Here is a 23,351-nt window from a genome sequence, read left to right as displayed (position 1 = left end):
CTGAAGAATGACTAGTTCCACCAGCACCAAAGGGCATAGAAGCTTTCTCCTGTCGTCAGCATTTCCCACGACGGAGCTGTGCCATTCGACAGGAGGGAACGGAGTACTGGACTATTCCAGCCCTGGACCTTTGCTGAGCAGAGGTTGCTATTCATTCCAAAGTGTGATTTGGATTTCAGACATGTACAAGTGGGCACTAAGATAAAGCCTCTGAACTTACTGCTGCGGGACTAAGTGCTATCATTTCTGGAGCACAAACATCATAAATGGAGCAAATCTGATGTCTGATACGGCATCCTCACACACTGGAAAGCTAGCTTTTTTTGTATAGTGACAGACCCCTGAAGAGGGAATCAAATCAGGCAGAGTTTTAAAAGAGTCATACAAGAAACCTGATCAAATCAGTGCAGACGATGAAACTCAGGCAGATCAGATATAAAATGCTCTCACTGCTTATTAGGTTAACTTGTCCACAGAAAAAATAAATATGGCCTGGCCATTCTGTGACAGAGCACAAGTGAGAGACAGATTGAAAAGGTGATTTTTAATTTAGAATGATAAGATTACTGACTCCATTTCCTGAAGTGTTCGTTCTTCTTAGTCTTGGGACTACTGTTTTTCAATGCATTCCGAATGTAAACATGAAAAAAAAGCCATTTCTCATTTCAAACCCTGGCTTTCTGTCACTCCTTATCTGCAAACATATTGGAAATCTGGATGTACGCACTCATCCTAAGTACAGCTCTGATTCAACAAGGTATTTAACTATGTGCCTAACCTAAAGCACATGACCAGCTCCATTGAGACCAAATAGCAGCAATAAACTAAAATTAGCTACCCAGCAGAGAACATATTACATAGAGTAGCTGTCTTTCAACTTCTCCCCCGCCTCCTCCATGCTACCTCTTGCTGCATGAATTCAACAGAAGGGTTTATGCTAGGTATGCAGAAGTCAGGTTAGCTATCATACTATGAAGCGCAGTTCTATATGATTGTTGTCAACCTACTTTCCACTATTCCTTTTGAAGGAAAGGGAGTATATGGGCCTCTATCTATAGAAATTAGATCTCTCATTATTGAAAAGCAGGTACCTGTGAGAGGCAACAAAAATACACAACTTGGAACAGGCAACAAAAAATCCTCTCTCCAGATTCCAGAACACCAGTTTTTTGCAGCTGTTTAGAAGCCTTTTCTTCTGCAGAAACTTAAATGTGTGGTTTCTAGCCCCTCTGGTGTGAGGAAATTCTTCAGAATGTGGCCCAATATAGCAGTTCCTTTAATTTACGGAAAAAGCCAGCTTGAAACAATATTCCTAAGGTGTGAACAGATCCATTCTCTCCCAATAGTGTTATCTCTGAAGCCTAATGTTGTTAAGCTACACAGTACGGGGAAAGATTCTGTACTCCATTACAAAAGTCAAGGAATGGACATCAAAATCAGACATGGCTAAATCTCCCACTTGTGTTATTTTGGGCAGCTAATGGCTTACCTAGCATGACTAGGCATCAGAGTTGGGTTGGTGTTGTATAACCAGAAGCTCAAGACTGCTCCTGACCCTATAAAATTCTTGGAAGAATAAAGCGCAGGTGGTGAGACAGAGTTAGAAATCTTCTGGGTGGGTGTGTTAGGCAGAGTCTATCTGGGGCAGGTTTGGCAGCTCATCCTGGGCCACTCTGCAGTGATCAGTGAGAAGTGCTACAGGTGCAAAGGTCTTTGCTTGCTGCTGGAACGTTTTGTTATGGAGAACTTCAGCGAATTTACCTTTTCCAACACGTTCTCAGGTAATAGGAGTATGATAGACATCCCCATATTGGACTGATCAAGGAGCTTTAAGGTTTGATCAACAGTTCAGAGGCTACAAAAGGGTTCAAGCTATTTGCAGATAAATTTTTAGCTGGATCATAAAATAGCAAAGATCTGGTAGAATGGACATCATCTTAGTCAGGCAAAGTAAGACAAATGCTTTGAAGTCTGCCAAAGCCTGCTAAATCAGAGACAAGCACGTTTAGTGCAGAAAGCTCTTGTTAGTTAGTCAGATGTCCACTTACCATGGGTGTGGCCAAGATTCCCTCAGTCCCATTAAGTGTGTTTCTAGCCACCAGTCCTGGCTCTCAGTGTTCTGTGCTGCTATTTCACTCTAATTTACCACTAAATGTCTTCTAAGAGCCCAGTAAGTGGTGGAAGTGTTGGTAATGCTGCTAGAAAATATTGACCACCTATGGTTTGGCAAATTCTCTGTTTTGGTACTGGTCAGGTCCCGAGAGCGCTGGGCTAGAGAGATTCAACCTGTAGCAGAAAATGGCTGCTCCAATAAGCAACAAGGTATGCAGTAATATTTGGTGCTTTTTAGTTCTAACTGTAATACATATTTAAGGATCAGGGTCAGGACCATACGCAAGGCAATGTTGAAGCCTCTGAAGTGACTGCTATCTAATTTAAGGTATAATCAAATAAAGAATAGGAGGAAAAAGAAGGAGAAAAGTAATATCAACAATAATTCATGTGTGTATAGGCTAGTTGCTTAGGGTACATCTACACTGCAACACTATTTTAGGATACCGGAGTATCCCAAAATAGCTATCCCGTGTCTTCACTGCAAGCCTGTTATTTTGGGCTTGCTATTCCAATGTCCCTGTAAACCTCATTCCACAAGGTGTAAAGGATGTTTCCGAAATCAAAATAAGATACGCTATGGCTGTGTCCAGACTGGCCAGTTTTTCCAGAAAATCAGCCACTTTTCCGGAAAAACTTGCCAGCTGTCTACACTGGCCGCTTGAATTTTCACAAAAGCATTGACTTCCTACTGTAAGAAATCAGTGCTTTTTGCGGAAATACTATGCTGCTCTCATTCGGGCAAAAGTCCTTTTGCACAAAACTTTTGCGCAAAAGGTCCAGTGTAGACAGCTCAGCTCTGTTTTCCGCAAAAAAGCCCTGATCGCGAAAATGGCGATCGGGGCTTTTTTGTGGAAAAGCGCGTCTAGATTGGCACGGAAGCTTTTCCGCAAAAAGTGCTTTTGCGGAAAAGCGTCCGTGCCAATCTAGACGCTCTTTTCCAAAAATGCTTTTAACAGAAAACTTTTCCATTAAAAGCATTCCCGGAAAATCATGCCAGTCTAGACGTAGCCTATTTGGGTAGCTCAAATTGCATATCTTATTTTGAAATATGGTGCAATATCTTTAGTGCACAGTTGCACACCTGTGTTGTGTGTCAATCAGTGATCAGCTGTTGGGTCTAAACAAGACTATTTGCATCTTGGCCACCCCATCCCTTAAGTTTCTGAACTCGCTGTAGTTTATGTTAGTCAATGTCAACTATGTGGTGGTATATAGATGGAGTTGTGAACTCTGGTTTGCAATGAAGGTTTATTGAATACATTAAAATATCAATAATTATGTCTCCTTGCAAAAACTTTAATATTATTATTAAAATTTTATCTCTGAAATGGGCACTTGTGTCATTTTTTCTGAATGCATCTGTTGTGGTATTATTTACCTGCAGAGAAAATACATGCTGTAAGACAGTACAAAAAAGTTCACTTTGAGCAAGTTAATTAATGCAAACTAAAATTTCAGTAGTTGATGCTGTTTTATGAACAAAGATACTGAAGTGTATAAATATTAAACAGAAAGATTTTAATACACATTTAAATATTTAATGATGCCATTAAGTCCTATTAATGTTATGTTTTTATTTTTCCGATTAAAAATTCACAACCTTTTTCATCTATCATCTTGATGAGGCTATGCATTTATCTTAATTATTTGCTAGATATTTTTTATAAACATTTTGTGAATATTTAATCTGTAAAAAGAAATGGATTTAGTTTTCTCCTTTCTGCTGTGGCTATCCGGAGATACCATTCATACAGCAGTAGTCCTTTTGTGTACAGGTTTGACCAGTGGGTTCTGGTCTTCTATAGTCTGGCACCATCTGTGGTCCAGCATCCCCGTGGGTGCTCCCATGCTGTGGCACTCATGGGGAAAAGTTGGTCCCCTTGCTCAGCAACGCTTTCCCTGCCTTCCCAGAGCTTCCAGAGCACCAGAAGCTCAGGGAGGTAAGAAAGAGGGGGAGCAGCATGGGTGGGGAATGCTGGAGCAAAGAGGCAGCTGTGGCCGGGGGCCAGGAGTACAGCCCTACAGTCAGTGGCAGGGACTGGGAGTGTGTGTGATCCCATGGGGCTGTGCTCCTGGGACTCCACACCCACTCTCACTCCTCTACTCCCCGAGTGGCCACCCCATTGCTCGGTCAAAGGCGGCCCCTCTGCTGCTGCCGGAGTGGAGCTGCGCAGCTGGCGGCAGCAGAAGGGGCTAACATTGACTGAAAGGGGACTGGGAGGGGACACTTGGAGGAAGAGGCAGGGAGGCTATGGAGCCCCATGGCCAGGGGCCAGGAGCACAGCCCTGCAGCCAGCGGTGGGGTCTAGGAGCAGAGCTCCACTGCTATGGGGCTCAGAGTGTTCCTACAGGGCTGTGCTCCTAGCCCCCTGGCTGTCCACAGCCTCTTCCCCTGAGCACTCTCTAGTCCCTGTTTGGTTAATGCCGGCTCCTGTGCTGCCACCAGAACAGAGCCTGGAAGCCAGTAGCAGCAAAGGGGCCAGCAGGGACCTCCCCTGATTGGGCAAATTCCCAGGTTTGGGACCAATTAGATCTCAAGGGTGCCAAACCAAGATGGCACAGCCTGTACTAACTAATGTAATTTTGCTACATGGACCACATACAGTTAATTACTGATTTTCAGAAACATGGTTGCACACACTTTGGAAACTCTATAACAGTTTCTTTCTGTGGATCTCAAAGCACTTTACAGGCATTAATAACTCGGGCTATTAAGAGCTGTGAATTAACGCAAACCAGTTTTCATTTTGCAAGGGGCTAAATTGGGTTCTAGGGCAAGGTCCTAAAAACAGAGTGAGCAAATGTTTTAAGATGAAGGTTGTGAAGTAGGACCTCTAGAGTCTCTGAATTAGAAGGAGAGTTCAGAGGTTCTAGAAGTATAATTTACATTGGAAGTATAATAGTTCTCAGCTGGTGTGTGTGGCTAGCTATCAAGATTGACTGGGAAGATAGTTCACTTAGGAGTTTGAGAGAGACAGCAGAATCAGGCAGTACCCACAATTTCAAGAAACTGGGTATATTTGCAAATCCATAAGATGGTCTCTAAATTTTCTGAGCATGCCTTCCATACAAGTGGTTGAACATCTAATGGATGCCACGAATTGTGTGCTGGACTCCAACATGTTAATGGCTGCGTCTAGACTGGCAAGTTTTTCCGCAAAAGCAACTGCTTTTGTGGAAAAACTTGCCAGCTGTCTACACCGGCCGCTTGAATTTCCGCAAGAACACTGACTTTCTACTGTCTAAAATCGGTGCTTCTTGCGGATATACTGTGCTGATCCCGTTCGGGCAAAAGTCCTTTTGTGCAAAAGGGCCAGTGTAGACAGCTCAGATTTGTTTTGCACAAAAAAGCCCCGATCGCGAAAATGGTGATTGGGGCTTTTTTGCGCAAAAGCACGTTTAGATTGGCACGGACGCTTTTCCGCAGAAAGTGCTTTTGTGGAAAAGCATCCGTGCCAATTTAGACGCTCTTTTCCACAAATGCTTTTAACGGAAAACTTTTCTGTTAAAAGCATTTGCGGAAAATCATGGCAGTCTAGACATAGTGTCTTTATGCAAGCAACTAGCCTTCTGATTTTTCTCTACTCCCTTACAGTCAAATAGATATGGTAGCGTAACGCAGGGCCCAGCCTGTCCCTCCAAGGAAACAGCTAATGGCAATCTTCTTTCTTTTGCAGTTTGCATATGTGGGCTGCTCTATAGCCATGATCTTGGATGTTGCATTCTAGGTGAGGAACTTCAGCCCTAGACCATGTTACATGTGCAGTATGCAACACTATGGAAATGATGAAACTGTATATATGTAGCATTATGCTTTGCTGCTCACTACAAAAGGAAATTTCCCTCTCTTGGTATTCATTTCTCCTCATCAACTGTTGGGATCCGGCCATATACATCCTAACTGAATTGGCCTCATTAACACCGGTCTCCACTTGATAAGGTAACTCCTTTCTTTTCATATCCTCGTATATTTATGCCACTCCATGCATCTGACAAAGTGGGTGGTACCCACGAAAGCTTATACCCAAATAAATCTGTTCTTTAAGCTGCCACAGGACTCCTCATTGTTTGTGCAGATACAGACTAACACGTGTGATAGATGCATGTGTTATTTAATTTCAGACCAGATTTCATTAGATGCAGTAGGTAGAAATACAGATATTGTGGGAACTTAAACCAGCAGTGTCCTGATGTGTGTGTGCATTTGTGAGGTTTTTAAACACTATAATTTATTCAAAATCATTCTCCTGACTGCCTTCATGCACACATGTGTGCACAGACACACACACTTTCTCTGAAAGATATCACATGCCATAGTTATTAGTGTGGTATAGTGAACCTAAATAAAATAGGAGAGACAGAATGATGTGCAATTACAGTATCACTTCCCATTTCAGGAAGGTTGATTTTTGCCCTAAATGATCAGGTTATTTTCTTGTAGTCAAAGAAAAATTATTAAATATTAAATAATTCTGAAAACAAGGGACTGCGAGGTGTAATTGAACCCCCCTTTTGGAAACAGAATGATATTACAGCTACAGACAGGGACTTGATATCTTTATTTTTGTTTCCTATGTGGTTAAGCAGTATTTTTTTAAGTTAAATGGAATGCCTTAACATTCATCTTGCCACAAATGCAAGAGTTTATTAATGTATAAAGGTTACATAAAAAATAAATAATATCTAGTGCACAAACTCATTCCAGCAAGAATACATCAGTGATGTAATGTCAGATAGTAACAGGGCAATGCAGAAAAGCAATGTAGTACCTAAGCATTGATTGGAGTTATTTGTGAGAAATTCTGTTAATAAAGAAACCCAATGACTGATAGCTACATCCAAAATTTTTCAAAGCAACTTAGTGAGCTAAGGAAGTATTTGCTTTACCTGCCAGTTAAATACTACTGATCTCCTCCTCCAAGCTTCCAGTCTTTGTCTTTGAAATTATAGCATGCAGCTCTCATAGCTTTCTCATTCCAATGAACTCTTATTCTGCTGTACCATTAGCTGAATTGATTTTACTATTCGTTCTCCAAACTCTCCTCCTGGGATTGCTCCAAATCTCATGATGTCAATGGGGCTTTGGATCAGGACTCCGGAATGGAGGGTCAGAACTGTTCAGGTTGTTTAAAATTGACTTTAAAATGACTTTAAGATTTCTACATCTCTCCCATCCCTTCTGTTTTTGAATAACTGGTTCTTCACATAAGCACACCGAAAGGTGTTGAAATAAATACTCATCCATATGTCTCTGGAGGAAAGGGACTAAGGTCTTGGACACGCTCAATGTGCTATTTTCAAGTCTTCAAAACTTGGGTATTTATTTCTCAGTACTCACATTTCTTATTCAGTGCGATGTTCGGAATACATGCCAATCATGAAGGTGTTTTCTAAATGTGTTACTTCCAGAATGCGTATATGCACTGTTTATTTAATTTGAATGATAACTTCATGCATGGGTCCTCTATTGACGAATCTATTCCTGTACCCTCTGAAGCCAGTGGAAGTAGAGTTTGAGTCAGAAGAATAAAGAGCATTATTGCAAAGGGGCATGAAGGTGAGCAGTGTTTGCCAATAAGATTTCCAAACTACAGTAAAACTCCAATAGTCTGGCACTCCTGATAGTCCGGCATCAAAATGGCAAGAGCCTAGTGAGTGAGCTTCGGCAAAAAATGAGTCATAAGGTAACAGCGGCAGCATCTGAACTGAGCAAAAAGGGTAAAAAAGGCTTAAAGAAACTAAAACATTACAGTATACTGTATACAGCATGTACAATAAAAATGGTTAAGAACACTTTATATACAGTATATAATGTATACACTGGGATGACAATCAGGCATTGTTTATTATAAAATTGTTAACCAGAGCTGGGTCAAATGTTTTTTGATTAACCTGCTTTCTATGGGAAAACGTAGTTTTATTGAAATGTTTCAGGAATATGGTTTTTTTTTTGCTATATTTTCAATGGGAAGATGTTGAAATAATTTGCCTCAACTTTCTTGATTCCTTTCAATGTTGTTGTTTTTAATTTTACTAATGTAAAAAAAAATTGCTTTAATGTTCTCATGTCAACAGATTTCATTTAGACTTTATAATTTTTAAATCATATCTGATATTGTGTTTAAACACATAATTTTACAAGATCTACAGCACACAAGCCTTGTGAGAGACGAGAGTACAGCGAGAACGTACCTTTCTCCAAGATGTTCAGAAAATGTGTAAGATTCCCTAATTCAGTTTCTCCTAAAATCAAAAATCTCCAAATAGGTGAAGAATTGGTAGCTGACAAGTCTGTTGGGTAAACAATAATAGAAACTAATTACCATATAATCCTACAAATGGTACCTAAGCAGATACTTTTTGACACAAGTTCTTTGACTAGCTAAGTGTCTTCTCTTCAGTGAGCAAAGTTAAAAGGCATAGTTAGTAAAATACATCAAGAAGAAAACATCAAATCTCTTCAAAAGAAGGTGTGTTAAGAACAGTTATCTGACAACTTGCATATGTAACTCTGTCATCAAGGAGAATTTTTTGGAATGCTGCTTTTCCTTTTGCAGACAAAGTATCAACTGGCCAAAGAGAGTAGGGAGTAAATCATATGTGCCTGTGAAAAATCTGCAAAAGGGATTGAGTAAAATAGCTTTTCTGCTCAATTCTCCTGTCAGAAGGGAGGTTGACATGCCTTTCCACTGGCCACAGGGCATGAGTCTCCAATTCCAGCTCAGTCAGGGAAGGCTTTTCCTTTTCAGACTGAGACTAAGATGTGCATTGTTACCAATGAGGATAATCAACAACTGAGACAATTTATCACAGTCAGTTGTGGAGAATCCACCACAACTGACAATTCTAAAATGAAGAACTGATGTGATACTAAAAAGATATGCTCACGTTTGAACATGAATTATTTTGGGGAAATTCTACGTCCTGCTTTATACAAGAGGTCAGACAAAATTATACTAGTTTTCCCTTCCAGCCTTGGAATCTATGAACTTAAAGGATGTTCCAAATTCTACAATATTTTCACATATATCTTTGGACATTCTCTTGAGCCACGACTATACCAAATGTGGTTGAGCTAATACCCCTTTTCTAGGGATGGGTTTTTTTTTACAGAATGGAGAGGGCATTTTAAAGTCATGGTGGGTGGCAGCTCTAATGAGGAAATTCAGGAAATGCTACTGTGGAGAGTGGCTCTTATCCAACTTCTTCCCACTTCTTGACCAACTACAAGGTAGAAAACACATATGGAGTCAGAGGGGAGTCACAGTTGCTCCCTCTGCTAGAATCTTGGTCAACATAACAGATTTTCTACTTTTTGGGGGGAGTAGGGGTTTTAGGTAAGAGACAGAAAGGATGACATAGACCTCAATTCATTTCATAAGATGTGTGACTTTTAGGTGGTTTTCTGGGAAGTGCTAGCAATTTTTCTGTCTTAAAAAGTCCTTAATTAAAATAAGATTACAGAAAAAAAATCAGATTAAATTAGATTATTAAACTGTAACTAAAGATTTGTAATCTTTTATATTTGTATGGCAAATTTATTACCTACTTTATCAATGTTTGTGCAACCACATAAATTGTAGCCCATAAAAATAGGCTTTATAGAGGTGAGTGTAATACTGAAATGATTTTTGCTTTATTAGATGGTACAAATACTATAAGTGATTGATTTTTTTTAAATCAGTTTTTGTATTTGATAAGTCAGAGAATATGAACAAAACTTTTCAATTTAGTTACTGTGGTGTCACTCACTTAATCGATAAAATATTGCGTTTTACTTAGATCTTTATTATGGACAACATCTCTTTAGTTAGTTTTTGTTTTATGGAAGAGAAAAAAGAAAAGGAGATGGTTCATTTTCTTCTGCTTCAATGGGTGCAGTGGAAATAGAACTTGCTATAGAATGTTGTTAATGGCACAAGAATCCCATTTACTAGAAAAATCTTAGTTTCTTGCTGAGATTTTAGAAGGCTACCAGAGACCCATCATGTTCTAGTGACCGGAGAAACATTTTTAGTTGATTACAGTAGTTTGGAGCAATGCAGCAGAGGGTGTTTTGTGTTTATTTCATCCTTTGCGCCTGAACAAAAGAAGCTGCCTGAACTGGGGTAGCAAGAACACTACTTAGACTTTCAGAAGCAGCATGCTGTTACTGAATAGGCTGGTGTAAAAGGTAATGGTATCAAGAGACGCTTTACTTTCCGCTGCTAACAGATTCACCTGCAGTACTGCAAATCAAAAATTTTATGTGTAACACAGCAAGCCAATATCAAACTGTCAGTGTGAGGAGTGTATTGCCAAAGCAGTTCTCAGAAATGAGAGAAAAAAAGGTAATGGAGGAAAATTCCCATTTTTTAAATATTTGCCACTTTCATGATGGAAATTAAAAGTAGTACACAAAAGGACCTTATCCTGAGAACTACTCAACTACCAAAACTCACATTAAACTCCATGTGGCTGTTGTACATATTATGGTTCCTTGGGTGTCAGTCTAGGTGGGGACAATAATTATAACTGTTTCTGCACTGAAGAACCATAGGAATTATATATAAAATATAAAAGGGGTGACCAAAGCTCTAAGCTTTGACTTAACACTACTCTGAGGTCAGTTAACAAACTTAGCCCAATGGTGATTACTTTTGAAAATCCCATTTTACCTCTCCTCATTGCCAGTGACTGCAAAGCTAGAGAATAAATGCCGAATACCTGATTTGCTTTATTTTCACTGGCATGTGAAATGAAGGAGGACAGACTCACAAATGGCTGCTCCTTGTAATCCTTTCAGTTTCTGATGAAAAGTCATCAAGTGGCAAGATGCGAGTTTGTCAGCCCTAATACTTATCCATTTCTCCATTTTCTGAATGTCCAGCTTTTTAAAAATCTATTTTGTCCTTTGTTGGAGCATGAAAATTGCTGAAATAATAATAATCTGAGCCTAACAGCATCCTCTTCAATAAAGGCTTTGTGAGGAATAGCCATTATCCAGTTCACAAGAATGACATGGTTTTAGCGGGCAGCGTTGTTTAATTTGCTTCCAGAATATCTGGTGGTTTAATTATTTCAGGAGCGATCAACTGCTTTTTATATTTACACCCATTCTAGCGTAAATCTGTATGACCTGTCAGTTTGGCCTAACCTCTTGTGCACTTGACAGGGGCTAATAAGGTGTCATTAAGTGGGTGGTTCACAGAGAAGCTTGCAGATTTGTATATCTCAGGGTCAGAATTTGTCTGGCTTTTATATTGACAAGTAGATCCCTCACTCATGCTTTAAAACTGACAGATATTTGGAAGGAAAGGAATATAGAGCACAACTGGAATTTAAGCCTTTACTACCCTCTATAGTTTAAAATATTCACTATCAACAACAAGTGAAAATCTAAGAAAAACATATATAATTTGACATCTGAAATGCAAAAACAGCTTTGGGAATTTTATGATCCTGATGGTGCTTATGCTTATGCTGCATGTCAAATACGTTAAAATTGAATCAGTATTTATGGAATGGGAAAAAATTATTTGCCAGGGAAAAAAATCATATCAGTGAGCTGACACTGTGGAAGAGTTAAACAGTCAGATTCATTTTGGTTGAAATAAGCAAGTTTACGTCCATAAATGAGAAATGGAAACAGTTTCTTTGCAGGCTATTAACAATGGGTGCTTAGTGCTTGTGTACCTTGATACCAAGAGTAAGAAGTGTGTGTGTAAAATATAGAAACAAGCTTATTGCCTGAAAAATACATAACTTGATTTATGTAGTAACTAGTTAGTTTAGTTTAGTTATTAGGCAACTAGTTAATTTTCTTTACTTTAGATATTTAGTAACTATTGCATTATTTCGTGATTTTTATAAGCCCATGAACTGTTGTCCTCCACTGTGTACTTGGACACCAACACAAAGCATCTGAAGTTCCCAAGCAAAGCTAAGACATTTCTTTATAAAGAAAGGAAAGGATTTTATTTTTATAGCAAACAACTGACATAGATATTCTTTCATAAAATCAATATTTCTATCACTGACCATCTTACAGCAAACTGCATTTTTTGAGTCCTATAGACCAGAAAGTTGGTAGATGCAGTGTCAAGTCACAGATTGGTTGATCTATAAGGAGTATATGAATTGAAAAATATTATGTAGATTTCTCACAAGCTGAAGTTTTGGTCTGTGTTTGCGCTCTAAAAAAGAAAGAGTATATCAGCCTAAATATCAGCCATCCTGTGGATAGGCTGACACAAATTCTATCTGGTGTAATAGCAAAAGAATTATCTTTGGATCAATTTTCTTTGTTCATCAGCTTTGATGGAGAAGGAACTGTTAAAGACAAATGCTTGGAAACCTAGTTTGATGAATGTTAAGATGCTGGATTTTTTTGCTGCATTGAAGAACCTACATCACGGAACAACACCGAGTGGAGCTAGATAACCTGATTGGTCAGGTTTATAAGAGAGCAGCCAAATGTGTAGCAAACATGCTGGTGTCCATAGCTTAATCACCACTCCTCCAATCATTTATTTGTAGTCTCATGTAGTGAATTCTAATCACTATATCTGCTGAATCCTGCATTAATACTGATAGAGTAAAATCAACCTCTTTACACTAAGCCAGCCACAAAGGGGTCATTAGTACAGAGTTACTTCATAGAAAAGATACTGTTTTGTATCTATGCATAAAAATTTGGGCTTAAAGACGCAACAGAGACCAGCATCTTAACAAAGTTACAAGCTAGACACTTGATCATTCCTATGACTGGCATTGATTTCTTTATTATTATTAGTGTTGTTATTATTATCTTCAACAGTGTGTTAGACCCTATCACGAGTAGAGGAAATAACAAGCAAGTTCAGGATTCTGCCAATGATATCTGTCTAATTAATGGAGAATCCCAGGCATAAGTCAAATTTAGAAGACTATTTGGGAAGAAATCAGCTACAAGAAAAGCTTTCCAAGCTACTGGGAGAATGATGGAACTCATGTCAAGAGTCCTGCACAAATTAGTACAAAATAGCAAGATGTAGTTAAATACAACTTAAAACTAGTCCCTGATATTTTTGCAGGAGAAACTGATTTATAGTTACGTTCAAAGGCACTATTTTCAATGTTGCTTTTTTAATTGGTTGAAACTTTGGTAAACCAATCCCTTTCTAGTGGCATTTCGTATGTTAGGACTCAGTCCATGGGTGAAAAAATTGGCAACATTCCAGAAAAATCTCTCCAGCCATTTTGTGCCCTCTGTGTGGATGCTAAGTATATTTGCATCTTTGAGCAAGATATAATCTCACATGGAGTGTTCATACATAGCTTTGAAGGTTACAATGATGACATGATCAAGGGTGTGCAGGTGGAACAAGGGAGTGACATTTGAAGCTAGTACAAATATTTCAGTTGAACAATTTTCCATTGGAAAATGCTGAGCAGACACAATTGCATAGGTGCAATAAAAATGTTTGGATTCTGCTAATTCTTTCAGCATGATCATGGGAGGTGGGCCTGCCTGCCTAATTTTCTGCCAGCTCAACTGTCAGAATGCCCATCTGTAGATGGACAGGCAGGTAGGAAACCAGGCATGTAGGCTAGATGGCTCACTTCCCTTCTTCTTTCCTGGCCAGTTTTCTGGCTTCCTGAACAGCTTGCTGGCTAGCAGGCAAGTTACCTTACTGCCTGGTCAGCTGACTGCCTAGCTGTCCAGCTATCTTGCTGCTGACCAGCTTCCCAGTTGTCCATCTAGCTGATGGACAGGCAGCCTGCTCCGCTCTCCAGCCAGAGAGTATCAAAAGAGATTGTTGCATTGCAGTGAATCAGCGTCACTGCAAAATTTGCAGTGAAATAAAACAATCTACAATTTCCCTTGAAAAGGAAGTTCCATTTTGTGGCTCGCTCTCAGGGAGACACTTTAAGGTTGCTTTTTTTTCTGGCATTTCTTTCTTTTCAAGCTGTCCCATCTTGCCTGCAAATTTGCATCTTACAGTCTTTGCAACTGTAGTGCCATGTGGGTAAGCAACTTGGAATAAGCAGCCCATTCCCTGTTGCTGAGAAGCACTCACTTCACCTCTCCATAGGCATCTCAGACCAATTGTCCCAAGTGTCCTCCAGCTCCCATTGCCTTTTGCAATGCAGTGAGAGCGCCTGTGGCAACAGTGACCTGCCCACAGCTGGCCTCATCATAAAACAATCACAGTCCATTTGTGCATTTAACATTGCTGGAAACAGCAAAACTCGGAGTATGTCAAATTTTGCCATCTATTAAATGATGGAAGCTGCTGGTGCTTTTCCTCAAAATTGTTGTCCTTAGATCATATCCTATTATCCATGATAATTAAATTCAAAATACTCAGGATTAAGGTTTTCAGAGGAAGGCCTCTCTCTCGCTGTCTCTCTCTCTCTAAATAAGGATGTTCTGATCATTCTCTTCTCCTCAGTCAGTCCTCACCTTCGGCCTGGTAAACACTCCCAAATAATGAGAAATCTGCTAGTTCTCAACTGGATAAAATACCCCAGGATTGGCCAGCATGGGAGGGGCTATTTAGAAAATAGATGCTGAAGTAACTACTGACACCACAAACTTTAAGGACAAGCTTTGAGGCAGATACTGAACCAATGCAGCTGTGGTTTGTTTCCGATTTTGGTGCACAAGATGGGTAAATAGTAAGAAAATGTTCAACTCTAGAACGTGCCTTTTGCCACAGGGAATTTATCTTCCACAGGAAATCTCAGGGACAAGCTGGATAAGCTCTTCCCATTTGTGTTAATTACTGTAATGTCTTTTGCTTTGTTGAAACATCTCTTGCTTTTCTATGGCTGGCAGTACACACAGAGCTACTCCTGTTCCTTATTGCAGGCAGCTGGTGCAGTGGGGAGCTATTGCCATGTTGCTAATCAAACATTGAGCACTGGAGGCATCCTGCTATGGCAAGGCAGTGCTGCTTGTAGCAGTGTGTTCTAGTAGTGCCCTGTAAAGTTTCATTCACTGATCCCCTGGCTAGGAGGAGTTTGCATGTTGGTACCATTGCCTCATGTATTATAGTTTATAGATAGCTGTATGCCTTTCCTGTGTGCCATTTTACCTTTGTTTGGTTTTTTGTCTCCACACATACATGTCTCCAAGTTCCATCTTCCAGCTTGTGACTTAATATGCTAAGGAACAACAGTAATTGTAGAAAAGAGAACTACCTCAACTCCTGCACTTTCACCATCAAACAATGCGGCATTTAGTATTGAAGGCATAATAGGTTTTGTTTGGAAATAAAGACCTAAAGATCATGAACTCAAGTTCTAGCAGGTCTATATTCTGGGACAGAGAGGGAAGGATCAATTTAAGGCTCATTTTCCCCAACAAAATGTATGTGAACTAATTTCTCCTCTTAAAGTTTCCACATTAGCTTGTCTGTTGCCCATTTGTGAGTTACTTGTAGACGGTTCAGCACTTTATTGTACTGATGTCCTTTGCAGATTCAGCTGAGTATGACCATCTCCAAACCTTTGAATGGAAAGTCTGAAGAATTTTATATTTTCCACAACTAAGAAGAGATGAAGAATAATGAACTCACCAATATGACATTGCTTGCACAGCTCAGCTGGAGGAAAATGGATACGATGGAGATTGATAGGTACAAAATGTTGACACCTTCTCTATTCACCATCTGTTGTTTGTCAAGTCAATATAATGTTTAAAATGTTAATTTTTTCCCCTCTGTGCCCACAGAAGAGGTGCTTGTTAAATTTCATTTTCAGTCATGAGCTATTTAATTCTAGCTTCTAAGTGGTTATTTTTAGTTAAAAATAAACTAACCAAAATATTTTTTAAATGGCGAAAACACCTCCATAGTGCATCTGCCTTAAACTTTTCTGATTGTGTGATTTTTTTCAGTGGCCGTCTGTTGTTTAGAATGTTGCAAACTTCATTTTCACATCTGGCTTACAGCTCCACGCCCATACTTAACTATAGGGAGGAGTGCAGGGAGGAATATTTTATATTTCCTTGTACCAGTGTCTCCCTTGTATTGTTGACAGGGTTGTAGGGGAGGGGAGAGAGGAAGGATTTCATCGTGTGGGAAGTAGCCAGTGTTACCTCCCTTCTCTCAGAGTTTTCAGCTTCCTTCATGGTGGATGTTGAAGCTTGCTAAAGTGATCCATTGAATCAACACATCCCTTTAACTGCCTTAGTCATGTCCTCTGCTAGTTTAGCACCAGTGTTTGAGCTGTGATGATCCCTTGAAATTTAGTCTTGCAGCCTTTGTGCTATGGTACTCTATAGCTTTATATCAAGTCTCCCTCCACACTGAAGCCCAGATGGACCTAAACCTTGATTTCACCTACAGTTTTTCCTGGGAGCCCTGACTGACTTCTTTCCAAAATATTTACTGCAGACAATACTGCAGCAATACATCCAAAGCTGGATTTGATCAACTCTGAATTTCTATAAGGCTGGTGCCCTTAAATTAGTCAAGCTTCTCTAGGTTTATTCATAATAAAAAACCTGATTTGTGGAGTTTTAGTCGCAAGGTCTGCAGAGGAACAGCTTGCGGTAATTCACTACATGGTTTTGGTGGATTCCATTAGGAAGAGGCGAAGGAATGATAATATATATAACTTTTACATTTCCTGTAACAGTTTGACATAGATTTAAATCCAGAATCTATCCCACACCCACATGCTGTTTTTAATAGGATTAGCTATGGTGTAATATCGATTGTTAATGAGCGCAAGAGCAGAAGGAGAGAGACCGGGCGTCAGGGTCCTAGAAGGCCGGGGCTGCAACTTCAAAGTACAGTTGTACCTGAGAATTATGAACGCCAGAGTTATGAACGTTGAGGTGTAGTCAACGACACACCTCACTTGGAAGTTGTCAAGTATGGGTTCTCTTGGCCAGGCCTCGCGCGCATAATCGAGATCTACCGCAGCAAACTTACCACGTCACATGGATAGCAACAATCTACCAATAAAATGGAGCTTGTCAGAGTCCAGCAATCACCATATGTGGGCATCACACCACACCCAGACCACACCCATGCCACTCGCCGTGCACAAACAATACCAAATATGGTAATAGGCAATAACATAAAACCCCCTGAGCCCTAAGCTCAAGGAGGATTCCCGAATATTGGAAGACAGAATCTGAGTCTGGCTTAGGACTGATCACCTGAAGGCCGCCTCCCACCCACCAAATCCAAAAAGGGGTGTACAAATCTCGAGCATGCTCAGATTCCTTGTATGTCTTTGTGCTGTTGTCATTGCTGATTTTGTAAGTTTACCCTCATTGTTTATTAAGTGGTTTAAAAGAGACAGGTTAGAAAATATATTGCTCAGTTGTAACTTTTACCTTTACTATTTGTCAGTGTTCAGTGTGTTTAAAGAAACAGTTTTTGATATGTGTATATATTTAACTTAGCTGTAACTTAGGTAAGGTTTTGAAAATTGTTGTGGTTCAATTGTTCTGTGGCAAATATTGGGTAATTGCTCATTTTAAGTTGTTCAGTTTAATAAATCATTCCTTCTTTGATAAAACTTGTCTTGCCATCATTTGGTATTTTCACTGGGTATTTGGCCTTAAGCCTTTGGAACTCCCGCCATTTTACCGAACCGAGAACCAACAGAAGTATGCATCAAGCAGCAGCACAGACAAAAGAAAAAAAGTGAATAGTCAGGGGAAGGAGAAGAAGGGGAAGCAGCATCTGGGTACGTGTTGCTATAGCCCCCTTCCCTGCCCTCCCAAGTGGTGCCTTTGGAGAGTGGAGCCTGGGAGGGCCAGGAGGGGGACTACTTCAGTTGTCTGTGGCTGGTGTAGTCAGGGAGTTGACACATGATTGTTACCACCTGCCCTGAGCATGGGGAAGTTTAACCTGTACCTCAGTGCCTCCTAACTCTGGGAGTACCTGGGATGTCCCCCAATCCCTAGACACCATTATCATGACACTGGATTTTGTTTAGCTTCCCACTATAAGATTTCCCATTCTGTATTCAACACCCGAGGCTGTTCCTATACCTGCCTGAAGCCATGCAATTGTGTGAACTACCAGTACTCCTAAGACTGTTTTTTTCTCTTGCTCCTATATAAAAGTCACGTACATCTATGCAGACTGCTGCTGAAAACCCTGTAGGTCCTGTCGAGCTATGGAGTTAGGGTTCCTAGTTCAAGATGAGCGGTCCCCACCAAGAAGCATAAGTAGGAGCACGCTTGCTTTTCTCTCCTTCTCCAGAGCACATAAAGCACAAGTAATTACATTGCTCTGTGTGACCAAAGTACACTGAAGAGACACGTGACGTCTACAGCTTCAGGCAGCAAGAACTAGTTGGCGTTACCCTCTGGTGAGAGCTCTCTCCCCGGTGTAGTATGATCAGCCTGGAGAAGAGTCACTGTCCTAATCTGGTTTCACCAGTAACCTGAATTCTACTGCTATCTCCAACAATGCCAGGCCACTGCAGTCTGAAGCCTTGACACAATACTCTCTCCACAAATAGGGGCTGCTGCAGTTCACTTATATATCTATGCTTGTGTCAGGTTCTACCCTCCATGGTCCAGTCCAGCATTGTCCTCCTCCCCCCAGTGAGGTAATCTGGTTGGGCCACAGAGTCCCAAGATGTGTTGAATGAAATTATCCTTGCTTAACTTGACATAAGGATTTCTTCTAAGGGCTTCCCTGGTTTATTTCCTTATGCATCCTCTTACCTATGGACTCGAGAATATCAAAGGAGGAAACGTTTTTGCAACTTTGTTACAAATCTGGTGGAAACTGAGCAAGTTTCTTCCACCCGGCTTAAAAGCACATAGTTCTTCCTTAAAAACAGCCCACTTTTGAGGAAAAACTTTATGAATTGTGTACAATTTTTGACACAGAATAATTTGGATTTGAAAATGAAAAAAAAACCAGACACATTTCTAGTGTTTTCAGTTTCATTTAAAAAGTCTCACACAACATCTGAGCACGAGATAATCACACTTTCTAACACTATTTTCATAGCTGTTTCCTTAGAAAGTAAGCCATAGAGTTTTGTATTTCAGCATTTGCCAAAATTACTCATCCTGTAAACTAATTGCCAAACAGAAGTTGTTACACTCCATAAATGATTCAAGAATGAGTGAGTAAATAAGTTGTCTCTCAAATAAGTCCCAGGTTATGGCATAGGGCAAAATCTAGCTGTGGATGCCTCATTCTGCATGCAATGCTCCCATCTGACTCAGATGAGTCAGGACAAATGACCTAATGCAGTTCTTACTGAAGTCAATAGAAAGATCCCTGTAGACTTCAATGGAAGAGCAGGTCCCTGTCAGATAAGGGCTGCAGGATAACCCCTTGGCTGTTATACTCATGCCCTTCCCCCCTCCCCTCGGGGCCTCTTTTTAAGGAGTTTCCTCATCCTTAGAACAATGTAAAAATCAAACACAAATGGAAGAAAGTACCACAAAGGCCCAATGCCATTACAGGACTCTTATGATAATTTCCTATGTTGCTTCTACAGTAGCACACGATTTTCTGTGCCTCTTTCTTCATTTGTGCTTCCTACACTGTCTTCTTCAATATCTTGCAGCTCATCCTCTCCTTTCATTTTCCTCTCAGCATTCCATTGCCCATCTTCTGTTAGCACCCGGTGCAGTAATCAGGTTAGTGATGCTGGTAAGCCAAGTGCCAGTTCTGGTCAAGGCTGTGGGCAAAGGATAAGAACTGATAGACACACAGCAGGAAGCCGACCTGCTCATGATGTGTTCATGTAGATCAAAGTAGATGTTAAAATGTATCAGAATGTATTTAGTGTTTAAGCTCCATGGAAAACTGGTGGGATATTGGAGGTGTTGCTTTCACTTTTCTGTATCCCATATGATGGAAATACAAATATTTGCACTGGATATACCTCTATGACTTCGGGTGTGTCTAGACTACCTAGTTTTGTCGACAAAAGTGGACTTTTGTCGACAAAACTATACCAGCGTCTACACTACCGCTGAGTTCTGTCGACATAACGTCGACAGAACTCAGCAGTTTTGTCGACGCTGGTAAACCTCATTTTATGAGGCATAACACCTTCTGTCGACAGAACTCTGTCGACAGAAGGTGTTATTGCCTGTAACGTTGCGTCCAGACTACGAAGTTCTGTCGACAAAGCAGCTTGCTTTGTCGACAGAACTCAATGTGTCTGGACGCTCTTTGTCGACGGAAGTTTTGTCGACAGTATCTGTCGACAAAACTTCTGTCGACAAAACGCGGTAGTCTAGACGTACCTTTCGTAACTTAGCAAACAAGAAAAAAGCCTTGTGTAATCCGAATGAAGTGTTTTAATGAGAGAGTGCTAATTTCTGCACATGGAAAGCTAATGGTCATTGTATATGAGCTCAACGATCAAAGTTTCTAAGTGCACTCCTCTCTCCACATCATGAAAGAGAAAACATGAAGGCTTGTCTGGCCAGCTGGGTTTCTTTGAGAAGAAGCTATAAATATGGGCACAAGCAAAACTTCTTAATCTATGGACTGTTTGGATCCTAGTAGGGCAGAATAATGGAACAAGAAATGAAGATCTTGGAAACTACTTGGCTAGCCCTACAATTTTGGGGGGGAAACTGACATTATTACACTCTGCATCCTTTGAAATTACAGACTATGACTCACCTGTACATATATTTTACTTGCTTAAACCATTCAATAACAGTTGTTACTTTTTCTTAGCCATTTCACCTCTTGTTCATTTACTCTAGAGCTACCAGCATTGTCTTTGGCACAGGCGTGCATAGCACATTTCATTAGAGTGTACACCCAAAGAATGTTTTAAAAATGTACTTTGACCTCTGTTAGACACACCCCTGTCCCCTGTTAACCATGCCCCTGGCCCCCATTAGCCACACCTCTGAAGGTAACACTCTTGGGGAAAGATAGACACATGACCAGAAGTAAAAGATGTCATGTGACACCCCCTCCTAAGGACTTTTCCCACCATCCTCCTCCCAATAGGGATTAGTTTGGCCCCCACCAACCTCCCCTCATGCAACTATCCTGCAATTGCATTAACCCAATGTGTGTGACATTAAAACGGGGGCGGAGAGGCTGGGGGAAGTGTGCCCACTAAGAGTTTCCTCCCATGCGCAGAATGAATTTTGTATTGTGCACCAGTACTGAGTTCATGTGGCTTGTTTGGATGTGGCACTGTGGCACCCAAGTTATAAATAAATATCTCATAAACCTCTACCTTTTCCCTCTGCTGCCATATCTCCTCCTCTTGCTCCGTCAGCTCCCCTGCACCCTTCTGGTGCCTTCCCTTCCCTCACTGCCCCTGCTCTCTTTTTCCCTGATACCCACCCCCTCACCACCTTCTGCCCCCATTCTCCTCATGCCCCTGTGCCCTCACACATGACTTGCTCCATCCCCGCCTTCCTCATGCCCACCCCTTCTTTCAAGCCTTCTCCCAGCACCTCCCCCTCCAACCCCCAATGCCCTTACCGTCTCCTCTCCCAGCATCACCCTGTCCCCCCTCCCACTGACAGCTCCTCTCCTGCCCTTTTACTCATTGTCTCCACTTGGCCCCCTGGCATTTGTCTCCTCTACCCTGTCCCTTGGTTCCTTCCCCTTTCTTCTCCTGACCTGACCCCCTCCTCTCAGCACAAGCCCCTTCCTCTCCCACCCCTTCCTCTTGTTTTTCCCCCCTTCACATCCTCTCCCTTTCCATTCCCTCTCTTACCTTTGGCTTCTGCTTTACAGCTTGTGGGGCTGGAGTGAAAGCCAGCCCAAGCTACAGGCCCTAGCCTGGGGCACCCCCGGGGCACTGTGAGGTACTGTCGGGCTGGGTGGGGGCACCTCTGGAGTGCCACACGGTGTGGCCAGGATGGGCGGGGGTGCCCCCAGAGCGCTGCAGGGTGCAGCCAGGATGGGCAGGGGCGCCCCCGGGTGCATAAGGGGCACCGTGCTTTGCTGGCGGGGTGAGGCATGGTGGGACCCGGGCTGGCATCTGTAGTTGGGCCCCAGCTGCTTCTGGAGCTGGGCCGCATGGTTTTAAAGTCCCTGGCCATGACGTCACACCACACCTGGGCATCTCCCCTCTCACCTGTTGCGAGGCATTTGAGGACACTGCACATGCATGCTCTCTGCACCACTGTGCCTCGTAGATGGCTGTGGGGAATTTAAAGTGAGGGGCTGCAGAGCCCTGTCACAAATTCCCCTCTTCCTCCAGCAGCCGCTAGCCAGTCTGAGACATTAGAGTGTGCCTGGGCACACCTGGCACACCTCATGCACATGCCATGGTCTTTGGTGAATGAAGGAGGAATCCAGCTGGATGAGTGACTGGTCTCTTGGGACTCAGGGTAACCTGAATATTTTGTGATTTTGGTGTCAGTGGTCATTTATCTCACAATCCAGCTTGCCTTGCTAGACTGGAATGTCTAAGGGGACTATCTGTGGTTTTTTTTATAAGGCTATTGTAGTTTAGTTTATATTTATTACTGGATTGGTGAAATCTAATTATAGAACATACCACCAGTTGAAATATCTGTCTCCGAGGTTGCCAATCTCAGTTCTGAGCCACTCCAAACATTATGACAGTGAACTTATATCGTAGTATGAAAATACAAGAGGAGTGGAGTGTTCTGATCAAAAGTAGAAATAAAATGGTGGGGGAGGGGTTGAAAAGGGATTAAACACTCCGCTCTTCTTGTATTTTCATACTACAATATAAATTCAGTGTCACGGTGTCCTTCCTCCTCTAGCATCTTGTGTATCAATCTTCTGCCCTCTGGCTTTTTACCTGAACTGCTCATTATGCTCTTCCATCCTCCCTTTGTTACATTGCTGTATGGTCCCTCAATCATAATGTCCTACTTTTTTCAGAAAACTGCCTTTTGTGCCCCCCTTTGCTCTCCACACTTCCCCTCCAGTACTGTCTTTTGCTAGAGATGGCATTATCCTATTGGTTTCTCCTGTTGGTCTACTTCACAGGTTCGCTGGCTTCTTGTTTTTCAGCTTTGTCGGTCTCCTAATTACATTTTCTAGTACTTCCTGCTCTAAGTATTGTACAACACATTATAATTCTACTACACCTTTCCACATTCTGCTCTGTACTTCTCTACTTCACCTCCCTATTGTCATGTCCTCACAAATACCATCTTGATGAATAAATTATCAAGATTGTTCTACAAGAAATCTGCCATGCGGTATGTGACCTCTTTTGAATCTGAGAGTTATGAATCCCACATTAGAACTACATGAGTTGTTTTTGTGCAGTTGTGTGTCAAGCTATCTGACTACATACCATCCTTCGGTTAT

The 23,351-nt window shown here is 41.3% G+C and overlaps 1 protein-coding gene across 1 annotated transcript in view; it reads right to left on the bottom strand.

Moving 5' to 3' along the window:
* Nucleotides 1–23,351, bottom strand: part of LOC142831268 (uncharacterized) — a 178,902-nt gene that overhangs the window by 66,083 nt on the left and 89,468 nt on the right. Inside the window, exon 2 of the mRNA XM_075941192.1 lies at nucleotides 8,308–8,406. The gene's annotated coding sequence lies outside the window, so the exon portion shown is untranslated. The remainder of the gene's footprint in view (nucleotides 1–8,307; nucleotides 8,407–23,351) is intronic.

Source organism: Pelodiscus sinensis, chromosome 13 (assembly GCF_049634645.1).
Source record: "Pelodiscus sinensis isolate JC-2024 chromosome 13, ASM4963464v1, whole genome shotgun sequence".
Lineage (NCBI taxonomy): Eukaryota > Metazoa > Chordata > Testudines > Trionychidae > Pelodiscus > Pelodiscus sinensis.
Note: the sequence above shows the minus strand (reverse complement) of the source record. Positions and strands in the feature narration are given on the sequence as shown.